Here is a 12,425-nt window from a genome sequence, read left to right on the forward strand (position 1 = left end):
ATCAAGAGAATGAAGCAAATTAGATAATAGAAGTAAATTAGAAAGTTGTTTATAATTGTATGCTCTTTCTAAATCATGAAAGAGAAAAATTGGTTTTCATGTCCCTTTAATCCCTTTAATGACCGAGGACGTGCAGGGTACGTCCTCAAAAAAAAAAAAAAAAAAAAAGGCAGTTAATGCCTGAGGACGTACCCTGCACGTCCTCGGTGTGGAAAGCAGCTGGAAGCGATCCTGCTCGCTTCCAGCTGATATCCGGTTATTGCAGTGATGCCTCGATATGGAGGCATCCTGCAATAACCTTACATGGCCATCCGATGCAGAGAGAGCCACTCTGTGGCCCTCTCTGCACCGGACATCAGTGACCGGTATCGTTGGTGGGTGGGAGGCTGGTGGGCGGCCATCGGTGTGACGTCAAGGGGGGCGGGACCGTCGGTGGGGGGGGGACCGCACGGACGCGCGCGTGCACGGAGGGTGGGGGGCGGGTGGGAACCGCTACACTACAGAAAATGTTTTTAGTAAAAAGTGGCCTAATCTTGTTTGTGCAAAAGCACAAAAAGAGATCGTGGAGGGGTGGGGGGTTGGTTTTGTGTGGGGGAAGCTACACTACAGAAAAGTTTAAAAAAACAAAAAAAAAAAAACATTTTTTCTTCTAAACTGGGTACTGGCAGACAGCTGCCAGTACACAAGATGGCGCCCATTAAGTTAGAGTGGGAGGGTTATAGAGCTGTTTGGGGGGGATCAGTGAGATTGGGGGCTAAGGGGGGATCGTACACAGCAGCATATGTAAATACGCTTTAAAAACAAAACAGAAAAACCCAAATATAGCTTTTATTTTAGTACTGGTAGACTTTCTGCCAGTACTTAAGATGGCGGGGACAATTGTGGGGGAGGGAAGAGAGCTGTTTGGGAGCGATCATGGGGTCTGATGTTTCAGGTGGGAGGCTGAGCTCTACACTAAATCTAATATTAACCCTGCAAGCTCCCTACAAGCTACCTAATTAACCCCTTCACTGCTGGGCATAATACACGTGTGGTGCTTAGTGGCATTCTAATTACCAAAAAGCAACACCAAAGCCATTTAAGTCTGCTGTTTCTGAACAAGGGGATCCCAGAGAAGAATTTACAACCATTTGTGCCATAATTACACAAGCTGTTTGTAAATAATTTCAGTGAGAAACCTAAAGTTTGTGAATAAGTGAACGATTTTTATTTGGTCGCATTTGGTAGTGAAATGGTGGCATGAAATATACCAAAATGGGCCTAGATCAATACTTTGGGTTGTCTACTAATAAAAAATATATACATGTCAATGGATATTCAGAGATTCCTGAAAGATATCGGTGTTCTAATGTAACTAGCGCTAATTTGGAAAAAGAAAATGGTTTGGAAATAGCAAAGTGCTACTTGTATTTATGGCCCTATAACTTGCAAAGAACATGTAAACATTGGATATTTCTAAACTCAGGACAAAATTTAGAAACTATTTAGCATATGTGTTTTTTTGTGGTTGTAGATATGTAACAGATTTTGTGGGTCAAAGTTAGAAAAAGTTTTTTTTTTTTTCTTCAATTTTTCCTCATATTTTATTTGTTTTATAGTTAATTATAAGATATGATGAAAATAATGGTATCTTTAGAAAGTCCATTTAATGGCGAGAAAAACAGTGTATAATATGTGTGGGTACAGTAAATGAGTAAGAGGAAAATTCCAGCTAAACACAAACACCGCAAAAATGTGAAAATAGCCTTGGTCCCAAACGGACAAAAAATGGAAAAGTGCTGTGGTCATTAAGGGGTTAATATGGATGTTGGAGGGTTTGAATACATGTGAGAACCTTGCACATTTCTGAGAATAAATGACTGCTCTTGGTGACTAATACTTTGTTTTTCCAGTGTTGACTGCAGCTTATAAAATAGGTTAAGAAGAGAATGGTTAAAAGCATCAGGCAGTATAAGATCCTGTTATCTATACCATGGCATTAATTTACTTTTTCGATTGTGATTTTAAATATTTGAACAAGCTTAGTTACTTGACATTTAAAGGAACAGTTCTCAAAACAATATCTGATGCCTATGAAAGAGCAGCAGAATTTTTTTTTTTAGATATAGTCAGTGCTTTGTATTTGTAATATAAAATGTTGTCACATGTAGTTAAAGGGCCATAATACCCAAATGTTTAAACACTTGAAAGTGATGCAGCATAGCTGTAAAAAGCTGACTAGAAAATATCACCTGAACATCTCTATGTAAAAAAGAAAGATATTTTACCTCAAAAAATCCTCAGCCACCTCCCATTGTAAAGGATTTCTAAGCAGCATATTAGTGTGTCTGTCCCAGGACAACTGAAGGGATGAGCATCGTGAACTCTCATATTATTTCACCAATCAGGTAAAGGAAGCTTACTATGAAATCTCATGAGAGTTAAGTCAAATCTCATGAGATCACAGTAAGAGTTCATGACCTCTACACTGCTGATGCTGATTGGCTGCTGTTCATTTCTTCATTTTTTTTTAATTTTTTTACCTGCAGCTGAGTATAACTTTTTACACAGAACCAACTCTACTGAGCTGAGGAGATTGTGAGGTAAAATATCTTCCTTTTTTACATAGAGATGCTCAGGTGATATTTTCCTGTCGGCTTTTTACAGTTATACTGCATCAGTTTCAAGTGATTTAGCATATGAGTATTATGTCCCTTTAAAACAAACTACTTGTTTGTTTTAGCCTCTTTACCTGTCATTCTAACTTTGAAAATTGTGGGTTTTCCAGTACTGAGAACTGGAAGTGCACTGCAGACTTCACCAACCTGACTGACCCTGACATGTATGTCCCTAGCTGCCTCAACAGAGAAACAGTAAACTTCAAAATGATAAAGATTGTCAGTGGCTATCCTTGTCTACTCCCAGTAACAAGTTTTGGATTGGCTCTTCCGGATAAGGAAAGATGTGGGTGGTGTTTGGCTGTTGAAAAACAATTGCGGCAAACGGTGTTAATGTAAAAAATCTGCAGTATTGGTTTTGTACTTCCTGCTAAGCCTCACTGGCTGATAAGGACAGCTTCCCTCTGTATTAGTGGTGAGCAGGGTTCCAACTGAGTTGTTGTTGTTGTGTTTTTTTTTTTTTTTTTAATGAAACAAAGTTGACTACAATGTCCCTTTGATTCTGTTTAAAAGGCAAAGAATAAAGTATAATACGTGTTTTATTGACAAATGTTAATTATTTAAAGGACAGCTAAATACAGTAAAATTGCAAAATTAACAAGTGCATAATAAAGACAATGCAATAACACCTACTTTGAATTTCAAATCAGATTTTTTTTTTTTTCCTTATTTTGAGGAGTGTCTTTTTTTTTTTTTTTTTTTTTTTTTTTTAGGTTTTAAATGATTTTATTAAAATAAATTACCTTCAGGTACAAGAATAGAAATTGTTCTTGGAGCACGCAGGCTCCTACATAACACATAGACAGTTTAAACCATTCTAACATTTGAGGTTGATATTTATGTAAGTTGTGTAAATAAAACATAATATAATACTCTTTAAAATGAGCATGATGGTGAAGGAGGGAGGGGGTAAAGTGGGATGTAGGAGGTAAAAAGAAGATTTCCGTCTTAGGAGTGAACTATGTAAGGATATCTAACTTGCGTTTGTCACGGTATTCGGGGACCAAGTAGTTTCATACTGAGTTTGCCAGTCTGCCCACACTAATTCAAATAGGTTTGAGTTATTTAAAGTGTAAAAGACATTTTTCTCCATGCTATGGATATATGCCATGTAGTTTAAGATATAGAACCATTTTGGGGGAGTTGTGGTTTTCCAGGATTTGGCTATTGCCGCTTTAGTAGCTGTTAGCAAGTAAATGCATAGATATGCTTGGTGTTTGGGTAAATCGCGGATGCCAATGTGGAGAAGGGCGTTTGAGGGGGTTTTGGGGAGCATTATGCTTATGTTCGAAAACAGCTATTCCATAGGGGCCTTAATATGGGGCAGTCCCACCATATTTGTAAGGAGTCTCCTTTTTTCCCACAATTACGCCAGCACAAGGGTGAAGAGGATCCATATTTTATTGAGTCTAGTGGGGGTGAGATACCAGTGCGTTAGGAGTTTGTAGTACGTTTCAAAAAGGGTAACACAGTGTAAGGCTTTCTTGGTAAGGGATATTACGTGTTGCCATGTCTGTGAGGAAATGGTCATGTTCAGGGATGATTCCCATTTAAGTAGGTGAGGAAGCTTGTTCTCAGAATCTGAGTTTCCTATTAGAGAATAATGGATTGAAAGGGGTCTATGTAACTTGTTTCCCTGTTGCCAGGTTATTTCCCAAAGTGTGCGAGGTCGATGTTGTTCAGGTTTAAATCCCCAGCTAAGAAGGAAGCTTCTAAACCTTGTATATTCATAAGTCGTGTCTAGGAAGAGCTAGTTCGGTCTGTAGTTCAACCAGTGTTAAGAAGCGCGGGGTTGGGGAGGTAGCCCAGAGGTCTGATACTGTCTGAATACCTACTTGAGCCCAACCATGTGGGTGGGAGTCTGGTAGGCCTCGGAGGAGACCCGTCAGAGGAGTAATAGGTGAGGGGTGTGGGGCAACATGCGGGTAATGTCGTAATTTGTCCCATAGAACGAGACATTCTCTTATTATAGGATTACTAATTTCCGAGGTTCGCCGTACATGGGGAGGGATCCAGATCAAGTCTGATAGATATATGTGGTTTGGTAGGGAGGCTTGTTCTAGGGTTTTCCATTTACTAGTGGATTCTTTCGCGCCCATTGTGCTATATGCGTGAGCATCGCTCCTTCATAGTATCGTAGTATCAAGGGGGAGGCAATCCCTCCCTTGTGGAGTGGACTTTGAAGGATTTTATGTGCTACTCTGGGGGGGGGTTTATGTGGCCATATGTACTTTGTGAATTCGCTCTGAAATTGATGTAGGATGTATCCTGGGATCCGGAATGGGAGGCACCTAAAAAGATAAGTAATTTTGGGCAAGAATGACATTTGGAGGGCCGTTAACCTACCTATCCAAGATATGTAGGTGTAATCCCATTTATCTTTTAAAGTGCGCAGCTCAGACAGCAACGGTAAATAGTTTTCTTTAATCATTTGTGGGATATTTAGATATTTTAACTCCTAGGTGTGATATGTAGTTATTGGTACAGCAGACTCTATACTGGGCTTTAAGGGTGTCAGCTGTGTCTTGAGGGAATCCCCAGGTGAAGATTTCAGTTTTGTCTAAGTTTAATTTATATAGGGACATGTGGCCAAAAGATTCTAGGATTACCTTCAGCCTTGGGAATGAAGATAGGGGATCTGAGGAGAATATTGTTATATCGTCGGCAAATAGCGCTATTTTATGAATAGTGCCATGTAGACGAATGCCATCTATTTTCTTGTCTTGCCTGATTTGCTCAGCTAACGGTTCAATCGCAGGCACCCCTGTCTAGTGCCGTTGGAGATTGGAAAGGGGGGGGGGGAGGAATCGTAGACCCTTAACTATCGCCGAAGGAGCTGAATAAAGTGCCTGGATCACTTTAACAATTTGGTCTGGAAATCCAAAGGACCTTCTATAGATAGGACCATCTTACACGGTCAAAAGCCTTATCTACATCTAACGAGATTACAGAGAATGGCATGTTAAGTCTAGTAGATTCGGTGCAGATGTTTAACAATCGTTTAGTGTTGTCCGGCCCCTCACGGTTTGGGATGAACCCGACTTGGTCTAAGTTTGTTGCGGTAATAATTTAGATAAACGAATCGCGGACAATTTAGCGTAGATTTTAACGTCCAAGTTTATCAAAGATATGGGTCTGTAATTGGAGCAAAGAGAAGGGTCTTTTAGTGGTTTGGGGATAGTTATAACTGTGGCTTCTAGAAATTCTCTGGCAAAATGTAGCTAGTTCATTTATATATGTTTTATAGAACGATGCCGAGTAACCATCTGGGCCCGGGGTTTTAAAAGTTTTCATATGTGTTATTACATGTTTGATTTCTTTGAGTGTAAAAGGGGATGAGAGTGCTTCCTGATCCTCTAATGACAGTGAAGGGAGATTTAAATTGTCCAAGAAGGAACGAATGTTAGCGACTGGGGCTAGTGAGTGACCTGGGGTGTTTTCCAAATTGTATAGTTTTGAGTAGAATTTTTCAAAGCATGCACCTATTTCTGAGGGTTTTTGATAGATCTGGTTTCCAGATTGAATATGATGAATTCTAGATGAGCTCGCTCTGTTTTTAAGCTTATTAGCTAAGTGTGTCAGCTTTGTTACTCTTATGGTAGGAAATCTGCTTTAACTTAAGTAGGTTGGCTTGGGTATGCTTTAATTCAAGCTGATTAATATGGTTTTTAATCTTTGTGATTTGGGCTATGGTAATGTCCGAGGGTGTATTTCTATTAAGGCGTTCTAGTCGGTGTAGCTCAATATGAGACCTAGAGAGGAGAAGGCCCGAAAGTTTTTTTTAAAATAGGCTTGTCTCTGGATTATAAGGCCCCTGAAAGTGGCTTTTGCTGCCCCCCAGAGAGTATCATCCCTAACCTGTTTGTTGTCATGAGATTGGGAATAAAATATAATCTCTTTTCTGAGAGTTTCTTTAAAAGAAGCATCCTGGAGGACGTGGTGTGGAAGACGCCAGGAGGGTCTCGTGTTATTTTGTTCTATTGAACGGAAAGTCACTGTAACTAGGTTGTGGTCAGAGCATGGGCATAGAGAAATATTAGAGTATTTTACTTGGTCAAGGGTTTCCGCTGAGCAAAAGACAGTCAAGTCTAGAATAGGTTTTATGAGGGTGTGAGAAGTGAGTGTAATCCCTATTCCTAGGGTGAAGTGATCTCCATATGTCGTAATAGTGAAATTGGGCAATAATTTGTCTAAATTTATAGGAGAGTTGTGCGGAAGGAGTGGGCAGCTTTGAGTGGGTAGTTTTTTTCCTGTCTAATGTTGGGTCCCAGGTCATGTTAAAGTCCCCTGCCAGGAGGATTCTGCCTATCTTCACTCGGTCCACTGTAAGTAAGACCCGTTTAAGGTATCTGGGTTGGTGTGCGTTAGGAAGGTAAATACAAACTAGAGTATGGTCAATATGGTCCAGTTTACATGTTAGAATTAGGAATCTAGATTGAGGGTCTTTTAAGACTTGAATTTGTTCATATGCTATTCTTTTATGGATTAGGATTGCTGTACCCCTGGCCTTCTTTAGGAAGGAGGTATATTCAGGAACAGTGTAATCTTAAGATATTGAGTAGGGAGAGTTATCCAGGGACCAATGTATCTCTTGAAGGAAGGCCACATCGGGGTTATGGAATTTGAGCGATCTAGCCAAGAGGCTACGCTTGTGTGGGGAGTTTAAACCTGACATTATGAGTCAAAATTTTAAGGGGGGGGGCATAGGAGACTGTAAGGGAGAATCCAAGCCGGTTAAGAAAGATTGGGTAGGAAAGGGTAGGTGATAGGGGAAGTTAGGCAGTAGGTAAAGGTAGGGGGTTAGCGAAAATAGTCTGCTTTGTTGGAGCCCTAGCGTGGGCTTACTATGGGGGGGAGAACAGTGAACAAAGGCAGAAGTCAGCAGGGCTAACCCTGCTCCGCAGTGTTAACTTAACCTAAATTGTAACAACAAATATATAAAGTGTATATCAAACAATTAGCATTGAAAGAGGTGAGCAAAAATACAATATAACTTTCAGGTTACTCGCAAAATTTTAAACTTTTACTTAAGCCTCGTCCGAACTCAACTTGAAGCAGGTTAATTATCCAGGCTTGATAGCAACTTGATAAGAAAAGAGGAAAAAACTTTAGGTGAAAGCAGCCACTCCTGAGTTTAAGGTGGGTTAGTTTTAGGTCTCTTAGCTCTTTGCTCCTTGATGGACCATTCAGGAGCTGAGGCTCTCAAATTTGGGTAGGTAGGCTGTAGCATTGGAGGTTGGTCTGAGTGGAGACCCCAGGTGGTGAGAAGAGTCATGCCCTTAGGAATGGTGGCTTTGATTATTTCTTGTAACCACCAGATTTGTGGGGTGTCCCCATCGATATTTGATATTGGCTTTCCTGAGGGCTGAGGTGAGTGGTTGGAAAGTTTTACGGTACTGTAGTGTATGAGCCGATAAATCAGGCAGGAGTTGTATGTCCTCTGGCAAAGTTGGTCTTTTGAAGGCTGCTTGCATCAGTTTATCTTTATAAATATAACTGTGGAAGCAAACGAATACATCTCGTGGCTTTTCGGCCAGAACAGATCTCGATCTTAAAGCTCTGTGGACTCTCTCCATCGTATCAGTTAACCCTTTCCGGGGAGCCCACAAGTTCCTCAAACGGCTCCCTCAAGAAAGACTGTAGGTCAGCGGTCTCTACAGTCTCTGGGATGCCTCTAAACCGAATATTATTTCTGAGTGATCTGTCTTCTATGTCCGCCATTTTAAATTCAAGTTGAGTCATCTGGTCTGCCAGGGTTTCAGAGTAAGTTAGCAGGTTTGTCTGATCTACTACCAGATCATCTTGCTTTTGCTCCAGTGCTTCGACACTTTCCCCAATCTGCAAGATTTCCATTTTCAGTTCCGCAGAGGAGTGTTGGATTTCCTGAGTAATAGATCGTGTCTGGTTGGCCAACATCTGTTGTAGAGTTGACTTTGTAATATAATGGTGTGATGGCGCTTCTGAGTGCATACTCGAGTGAGATTCAGCATCAAGCGATTCATGGTCGCTTAACTCCTCATTGGGAACTAAATTAGTTTCCTTTCCAGATTGAGTAAATTGGTCATAGACAGTTTTTTTGGTGATAGTGGGGGTCTTCCCTTGTCTCCTGGAATCGTGAGGCATAGTGGAAAGGCTATAAGGTTAAGCTGTAAATCAAAGGTTAGTTGCAAGTATCAAGCAAAGAGTCAACCTGAGAGAGTAAAACACTTATAAGTAAAATTTACTAACCCTTCTTACATTTGTTCTAGTTGCGGAGCAGGGTTGGTTGTCGCCCTATAGGATTTAAAACATTTTTATTGAGTTATCTGTCAAAAAGACCCATGGATGGCACATCTCAACGACAGGAAGTAGGCTTAATTTGTAAACCCCCTGCACCTCAGGTATATGGGATACAGCTGTGTAGAAGGGAAAAAGGATAGGGGAAGTGACCAGTCCAGACTAGCTGGACCGGGGTTAATGCTAATAATTAGCCCTACTGTTAGGGTGTGCTAGGAAGCGGTGTAATGCCCAAGGGGGAGGTCTAGATCCTAGTTGATATTAATATACCCAAGAATCCAAGAGCTACTTCTAGATTCTGTGAGTAGAGGGTAACGTCAAAGTGTGACCCTAAATTTAAAAAAGAGTTGTGGGTGTAACTAAAAGTATAAAGTGAGGGGTAAGTGAAGTGTTATGGTATGCGTGGAAGTTTGGGCCTGAGTAGTTAAATGCTGAAACTTATTATGTGTCTCAGAGACAGATGGTGTCTTGTAGGACTTTATAGATTCTGATACCCTAAACGAGGGGTATATGTGTGTGAGGGTGTCTAGTAATGCTAGGGAACTAGTGTTGTAGTAAATAAAGTTAGGTCCTTAACCCTTTAAGCATATGTACAAGTTGCAGGGTATCTATATGCAAGACAAGTACAGTATGTATTAAAAGATAATGCAATAATAATACAATGCTTACATTGTTGAGAGCTAAGCCAAAATGTTAGGCTAATGTTAAGTGTGCTTGCATGACAAGGTGGACCCTGTAAATAGAAAATGCAAGTTAGGTTGACAACACTACACCCTGAATGTAAAATTTCAGGGACATTCAGCCTTGTTATAAACTGACAAGTCCCAGGGGCCCTTCTGGTTGATATTGAGGTGACCTTTATGTTCACATAGGGCAGTTAGGATAGTAAAAACTACACCCTGAATTTTATGTATGGCAGTCTAATGATTAGAGTGAGAACACTCTCCAAGGCCTCTCTAGAATATTTTTCTGCTATATTAAGCCTGTTGTGGCATAAACTTTTAGTGTGAGTCTCAGCGAGTGTCGTCGGCAAGCACCGGTATTGTATAGAGGCGATCAGTATGTATTGAGCAGTACTGGGTTTTCAACTAAGAGGGGTGGCGGCCCAAATATGACACCCTGAATCACAGGATTCCCTCTAGTGTATTCAACACTTGTGCATGGCATAAAAAGGATGTTGAAGCCCTTTGGGCTATACGGCTGCTAAGTGGTGCTAGAACGCAAGGTCCGAGAGAGGTGAGGCAAGTGGGGCGTCCTTTAGACGTGTAGATGCTGGTCTGGGCTGTGCAGCGTCTAGTGTACTAGGGTCAGGCAAGCCAATATGAGCTGCACGTAACGGGTTGCCAACTCAGTACGCCTTTCGGCACTAGTTTTCACTGCTCCGCTTACAGCCGCTCCGGAGCGGATCCCCGACCCTCCGGAGTTCAATAGGTAGCAGGCTTAGAGTAGGGCTAGGCAGTTCACGAACTGCAAAGCTGGCGGCTCATTAATCCACTTTCGGCTTCTCTGGGGCCACTGTAAAGAATAGTTTGTGGGGTAAAAGCAACCCAGCTATGTTGAATGCCCCAGAGGGCTGGTCAAATTGTCCAAATTAATATATATAGAGGACTTATCTTTTTATAAAAGTTGTGAGACAGGAGCTCTCTGCCTGCACGTCCACTCTGCTCAGCGGTTAGCTCCGCCCCCCCGATGAGTGTCCCTTTTGATATGTCTGTCTTAGGCTTCATAGAAAAAATAAAATGGATACCTTTTTATTATTTCCCTCCGAGAATTGCAGACACAAGACATAACTAAGTCTATATTCCACATTGCAATTGTTACCTCACTCATTAATAACTCATTCATACTCATTCATACTCATTCATTAATAACTATTCCTTATTGGCCTCAGCAGAGAAGTCAAGATAAAGGAAACATGGCAGCTCCATCACTTTAAAGATACTAGAATGTTACATTTTTATATTAAATATTTAAAGTAATAAAACAAATAAAAATACACCTGAATGTTATATATTATCTCCAATCTTTGAATTAATATTCTTACAATTTAGTGTTTAATACCCCTTAAATTGCACCATGGTATTTTATCAGTGGAGCCCAGCTGCTATGTCTGACCTTGCGCCTAATTATTTCATTCTCATGCATCAATTCTATATCAGTGGTATTTTTGTAGTAAGCATGCTTTTTTACCTCTGCTTTATACAGCCTGTCTGCTCTTAGTAGCTGTTTAATCTAATAACCATTTTATTGCTGTATTTGCGGTTTTGTTCTTTAATTGTAACTAGATCCTTGTGATAGCGAAGTTCTTCTGCTGCAGAGAGAAGGGGCACTGTAAGGTCTGTGTATTTTATTTAGGTTTTATTTTTTTAAGATGGGAAGTCTTGCAAGGTATAGGGTTCTTTGGCAGGGGGCTGTGCTTAGCCTGTTGCAGCATGAAGTGGGAGATTTTTCACACCCTGTTTGTTTTTGGGAATGGGATGTAGAAGCCATCTGTGCACATCCTGCTGCCCAATTCATATGCATTGCTGCCCCCTCCCAAGTGTTATCATTTTGTAGTGCATGGTTCTAACCTGTTGGCTTGGGGGAGGGAAATAGGCAGTCTCATATAAGGTTTCATGCTATCAGTGAGGCCTAAACTGTTTGTTAAAAATACTGTATTGCAAACTTCAATTTGGACGGAAGTAGAAGGCAACTGATTGCTGTGTGTATATAGTTGGGTTTTGTCTCCTTAATATTCTTTTAGTGTACATGTAAATGTGGGATTCTCATATGTATTTCAAACACACTCGTATATACACAGGTATGTATATCTATACATATTTATATAACGTCCTGTATAATCTGCTGCAAACTCATTTTCACCACTATTTACAGCTGTAGTCTGCCTCTAAACAATAGCTCATAATACTTGGTGTAATTTTTTATGTACTCTATTCTTAGATGAGTGTTCTCACATCCTGCCTTTTTTTGTGTAGAATACATAAAACATTTATATTGGGGAATGATATGCTTGTAGGACACACTTTTTTTTATTTTTTTATTTTATATACCATTAAATAATTTATTGTACAATATCTGATCTGTAAATCACATGCTTTTAATGGGGCTTTGTTTTAAATGTGACAGTTGATAATCAAATTTAAAATCCTTATTGGTTCTCTAGATAACGTTTGTTATATGTCCTGTGCCCCCCACTAAAAATTGAAGCAAGGGAGATAACTGGGCAGCTCTTTGCATTTTTTTCTATAAGTGTATAATAATAATAAAAATTATAAAAATAAATTATAAAAATAAATTATAAATATAAATTATAATAAATAATTATCAGAAAAATTAGGTTCCAGGGGTACAATTCTATGAGTGGTGTGTTTTTGTGTGCTGAATGCCTTGAATAAGTAATATTTAAACCTTTTTTTTCTTTCCCCCCTTCTGTCCTCCTCTGGGTTTGTTACTGCAGGGGATAGAGCCTTCTGAGTACAATGCCTTTCTCTA

The 12,425-nt window shown here is 40.1% G+C and overlaps 1 protein-coding gene across 1 annotated transcript in view; it reads left to right on the forward strand.

Annotated features, from left to right (window-relative positions):
- The window catches only part of EIF4G1 (eukaryotic translation initiation factor 4 gamma 1), a gene marked incomplete in the record, with an annotated part of 460,856 nt that overhangs the window by 13,164 nt on the left and 435,267 nt on the right, over positions 1 to 12,425 (forward strand).

Source organism: Bombina bombina, chromosome 4 (genome assembly GCF_027579735.1).
Source record: "Bombina bombina isolate aBomBom1 chromosome 4, aBomBom1.pri, whole genome shotgun sequence".
NCBI classification, from domain to species: domain Eukaryota; kingdom Metazoa; phylum Chordata; class Amphibia; order Anura; family Bombinatoridae; genus Bombina; species Bombina bombina.